Here is a 6023-nt window from a genome sequence, read left to right as displayed (position 1 = left end):
TATAGTAATTTTGTCTTAAGATATTGGAGATCAAGTGTGTGTGTGGGTGTGTGTGTGTGTGTATATATATATATATATATATATATACAGTCGTGTACGAAACTGTTGGAACCCCTGGAATTTTTCCAGAAAATACACCATTTCTCCCAGAAATTGCTGCGGTTACAAATGTGTTTGGCACACACATGTTTATTGCCTTTATGTGCATTAGAGCATTAGAAAAATTTCAAAGAAAATAGCCAAAATTGACATAATTTTACACAAAACTCAAAAAAATGGGCCAGACAAAATTGTTGGCACCCTTTTAAAACTGTGGGTAAATCTTTTTTATTTCCAGCATGTGATGCTCATTAAAGCTCACCTGTGGCAGTAACAGGTGCTGGCAGTCTAGAAATCACACCTGAAGCCAGTTAGAATGTATAAAATTTGACTCACCTTTGTGTTGTGTGTCTGTGTGTGTGTCACACCAAGCATGGAGAAGAGAAAGAGGAGCCAAGAACTGTCTGAGGACTTGAGAAGCAAAATTGTGGAAAAATATGAACAATCTCAAGGTTACAACACCATCTCCAGAGATCCTGAAATTCCTTTGTCCACTGTGCGTAATATAATCAAGAAGTTTATAACCCATAGCACTGTGGCTAATCTCCCTGGACGTGGACAGAAGAGAAAAATTGACAAAAGAATGAACGCAGGATAGTTGGAATGGTGGATAAACATCCTCAGTCAACTTCCACACAAATTCAGGCTGTCCTGCAGACTCAGGGTGCAAAAGTGTCAGCTGGGACCATACGTGGTCATCTGAATGAGATGAAGCGCTATGGCAGGAGACCGAGGAGGACCCCACTGCTGACAAAGAGACATAAAAAAGCCAGACTGGCGTTTGCAAAAATGTACCTGAGTAAGCCTCAATCCTTCTGGGAGAACATTTTGTGGACAGATGAGACTAAGGTAGAGCTTTTTGGAAAAGCACGTCATTCTACTGTTTACAGAAAACAGAATGAGGCCTACAAAGAAAAGAGCACAGTACCTACAGTCAAACATGGTGGAGGTTCAAGGATGTTTTTGGGTTATTTTGCTGCCTCTGGCACTGGGTGCCTTTGACTGTCTGCAAGGAATCATGAAATCTGGAGACTATCAAAAAATTTTGGGCCGCAATGTAGGGCCTAGTGTCAGAAAGTTGGGTCTGTGTCAGAGGTCATGGGTGTTCCAGCAGGACAATGACCCAAACATACCTCAAAAAGCACCAAGAAATGGTTGGAGACAAAGCTGAAGAGTTCTGAAGTGGCCAGCAATGAGTCTGGATCTAAATCCCATTGAACACCTATGGAGAGATCTCAAAACTGCTGTTACAAGAAGGAACCCTTCAAATCTGAGAGACCTAGAGCAGTTTGCAAATGAAGAGTGGTCCAAAATTCCAGTTGAGAGGTGTAAGAAGCTTGTTGATGGTTATAGGAAGCGATTGGTTTCAGTTATTATTTCCCAAGGGTGTGCAACCAAATATTAAGTTGAGGGTGCCAACAATTTTGTCCGGCCCGTTTTTTGAGTTTTGTATAAAATTATGTCAATGTTGTCTTTTTCCTTCGGATTTTTTGTGTTGTTTGAATGCACATAAAGGCAATAAACACATGTATACCAAAAACATTTGTTGATTGCAACAATTTCTGGGAGAAATGATGTATTTTCTGGAAAAATTCCAGGGGTGCCAACATTTTCGTCCATGACTGTATATATATATATATATATATACATATATGTGTGTGTGTGTGTGTGTGTGTGTCTTTTTTTAATGACGTTAATATTTCTCAGACTAAATCAGCTGACATCTGACAACTATTCTAATAAAGAAAAACACTTTTTGTGGCGGAAAACAAGCTGGATGGTCCCTCTCCTCTTTAGCCCACAGGACACAGTGTCCACGGTTTCCAAAAAGAATTTCACACTTTGATTTATCTGACCACAGAACAGTTTGCTCTGTTCATTTTAAATGAGCTTTGGCACAGAGAAGACGCCATTGTTTCTGGATTTTAGTTTGTTGTTTTGGCTACTGTTGTTATGTGAAAATACTTGTGTTAACCCATCTGTTGTTATTTTTTTTTACTTGTTCTAGTGAGATAAACACTGAAATTTCATTTTATAGCTATAGGCTAGAGTTACAATAAAGTACAATAAAGCGAAGTATTATTTTCTGTTAAAAAACTTGCATTTTCAGGTTACTATTTCAGTTTCCGGACTTTTTATAGTAGTTTTACACTGGTACTTATGTGCACCATGTTCAGTTATCTCGCATTGCAGGTTATGTGGGAGGATAGATGCATACGTTAGCTTTAAAACTCCAGCTTAAGATTTTCAGTAAGACTTGATACCGGTATATTTCCGACAGTACCTGAATGCATCGCGGTGTAGGATTCAGCAGGTGGTACTGAGTGGCTGATGACGTCATGAGGTGTATAAAATGTGCAGCAGCATCTCCTGCTTCATCTTCACCGAGCAGCAGCATCAGAGGGAGCAGCACCGTGTCAGTTCCTAACCAGCGCCACCATGAAGAGGATGTGTCTAGCTCACCTGGGACTTTTCCTACTGTCTCTTCATTTTCTCTCATCACAGGTGAGATTTCTGCCTTGTTTTGAGGGGCAACAGTTAAAGTTAATGCTTAAAGTTGGGACTATTTTTCCTCAAAGGCATCCTAGCTGTCGCTTAGGTAACAGGTGTCTTTAGTTTCCGTTAATTACCTTCAGCTGTTCATTTGTAGTTTGTATGTTTGCTTTCATTCAGAAGTTTCACAGACTAAAAGAGGCTGGAGATAAATGAGGTTGAATTTGCGTTAACACCACGCAACTGTTGTGGGGTTAAATGTCACGCAAATTTAAACGTAAGAACTGGTTTAAAAATAGATATAAACGTGGCTGTGGCACGCTTTTTAAATCATGAAATTAAACTGTTTCTATAAGCCTAGCTGATGAATTTTCTTGACGACCTATTTAACAAAGTTCAATTTTTTTAGCTCTGAGTCAGTTCAGCTGAAAACATATTTTCACCTTGGATTAAATTGTGTAAACAGTTTGGAATTAAAACTAGATGTAAACATACATTTGCAAACCTTTTTAAGTACCTTGGCTGGTGTATACTGACACGTTCACTTTACTAGAGTTTGATTGTTTAACAGCTGTTGTGACATTAAATATGTCGCCACCCAACAGATCTATAAAAAAAAGAACCTGAAAGGTTTTGGTTCGGTGGCCCTAAAGTGGCAATTGCAAAACATTTCACTGATTTTAAAAAAGATGAAACAAATGTGTTGTGTAACAGTTCATTTTGTCAGTAAATGTAGTCATAGTTTCTAGATTAACTGTTAGTTATCACATTTTAGTCATTTTTTTCAAAGATTATTTTTTGGGGTGTTTGCCCTTGTTTTTATTAGGACAGCTGGAGAGAAATGGTAAATGTGGGGACAGCGAGGGGGGTACATGCACCACATGTGCACAGAGACAGAGGAATCAAGTTGAGGACTACAGTCTCGGTATATGGGTGCCGGCTCTACCCACTGAGCCAAACCGGCACCCACATTTACCATTTTCAATTTTTAGTTTTGTTAAGTTTTAGTCAAACATTTTAGTGCATCTTTAGTTAATAATAATCCCTTTATATTTAAGTCTTTCTTTTGGTCAGGGCATATATTTTTGATTTAATCAGGCACTGAAATTACTGACATGGCTTATCTGTCCAGTAGCCAAATGTGAATTTTGAACACCCAACATTTTAAGTCTTAGCCTGCATGACAGCTGTACAAACTCTTTGGCAGTTTTTATCAATGAAGACTATTTTTTTGCTATTTTTACCCAAATTTTTCGCAAGGAAAAAGGTGGTAGACTAGTGTGTTCAGTCAGTTTTAGTCAAAGTTAACACTGCTGTGTAGTGAACATCCTGAAACGCAAAAAGTTGATGCATTGCAAACAAGGTTATCATAGTTCACTAAAACTGAAATTCAAAAATCCGTTTAGTTCACTGAAACTAGATAAAAATCAAGCTTTAAAAATGAGCTAACTAAAACGGTATTCTGCGCTTACAAAAACTAAATAAAATCAAACAAAAATAGATAAAATATTCTTAGTTTTAGTCTTTGACACAACCATACTGACTGGCACCTACATCCAAAGTCTGGAGAGTAAAATGGCCTGAATTGATTAGTTAAGACTTCACACAGTGCTAATTTAATGTCTAAAGTTGTATTCAAACATCATCTTTAAATAAATAAAATGAAAAGTGAAGAGTAGCCTGTTTGAATATGTTTTTTAAAATGTATGATGATCACTCAGCCCTGACATTTATCTGAGAAAAACTAAATCCAGTAGAAAGTTAAACAAAGCATTTTTGAAAATCTAAACCAACAAACCAGCAGTTAAAACTAAACTGAAATTGAACACAGAAAATGAAGACAAAATAAAATTAAAACCAATGAAAAATCCAAAACTATTAAAACCTTGATTGCAAACAAACTAAGTGCAATGAATTTAGTAACTGTGTATTTTTTGGAAAATGCAAAAATGTATGCAGAAAAAACATAAAAAAATTTTTTTGAATGTTTAAGTTTTAGACATTTTGTAGCAAAATTCATTAGACAAAACATGTAATGTATTTCACAAAATTTTGCTTTTTTAGTGTTCTAAGAGATGCTGCTGTATTTCACAAGATGTTTCAGGTTTATGAAATAATGGTAGCATTTCATTAAAAGTACCCTTTTTTTAAATAGTTGCATTGTATTTCACATTTCTTACAAAACTCTGCGCTATTCAACAAAATGCTTTTGCTGTTTGCCTTTAGGGCCACCGTACTTTAAACAGTAGTTCTCAAAGGTTTTTGGCACCAGGACCCTCCATCAACTAACCTGGCACACCAGATGGATCCATCTGGAAAACCTGTAATATACAGCGTTTGTGAAAGGGCAGGGCCTTTGAAAAAAAAAAAACTCAGTGATTGGATGAACATTCTGTCACATCTTTACTGGCCAATCAGAGCAACAAAACATGTGTTGTAGCCACTGCTGAGCTGCGCCCCTTAGAGACAGAACTACATAACATGGACCATGGCGACTGTAGACAAGTCCGTACACGACTTTTGTTGTTTTTGAAAAGAAAACAACTCAATACAGTTTGTTTTTCTATTAACAAAGAAACGTCAAGTTCTGATAAAACTGGCGCTTCAGCGACATCCACACTAATGTCTTCTGCCATTACTCCACCGGCCTCTTGTTGCTGCTTACTTGCGTCACGACTCCGCCATCCCTGAAAGTACTGCCCCTCGTCACTGATTGGTCCTGTCACTTTCTAACTGGGCCCAAACTGTTCAGACAGGAGCTTCGCAAGATGGATTTGCCAGTGAGAAACACGGAAACGGGGCGTATCCATCTGCTTTGCAGGGTTAACCATCAACTAGTTGGTGAGAAACTGCAATCAAAACCTCAAATTCCTGAAATTTAATGAAGTGTTGCAGTTTGAAACTTAAATGGAACAAAACCTAACAGGTTAGGATACACATTTAATAAAGCATGTTTTTACAAAAGAACATTCATGCATACAGTTTTTACATAATCTTCCTGACACGGCAGGGAAATTTGGTTATTTGAGGCATTTTATCATAATTGCAATCCAGCTGTGCTTTATGGAGACAATGATAAATCTGAAACACTGAGAACATGACCAAAATGTATTTGTCATCACAGAAAAACCTAAAAATGTAAGGATTTATTTTATGTTCAATTAGGGCTTCCAGACTTTTTGCTACTTTCCATGCACACGTTGGTGACCAACTGGAAAATGTTTAACAATCAATGTTTGGGTGCTGACAACCAGTTGAGAACTACAGCTTTAGGAGAAACTATTCAAATACTTGTACGTGGTAAAAGTTCAAGTTTCAACTAATCAGAAGAGCAAGAAGAAACTGACTTATTGAAAAATATCAAATGTTGGTAATTTTCTTTACTTGAAGGAACATGCAAGTGAGCTTGTCACTCATACATGGCTTACTTT

The sequence above is a fragment of the Cheilinus undulatus genome, linkage group 18 (genome assembly GCF_018320785.1).
Source record: "Cheilinus undulatus linkage group 18, ASM1832078v1, whole genome shotgun sequence".
Classification (NCBI taxonomy): Eukaryota; Metazoa; Chordata; class Actinopteri; order Labriformes; family Labridae; genus Cheilinus; species Cheilinus undulatus.
The sequence above is the reverse complement of the archived record's forward strand: the minus strand, read 5'-3'. Positions refer to the sequence as shown.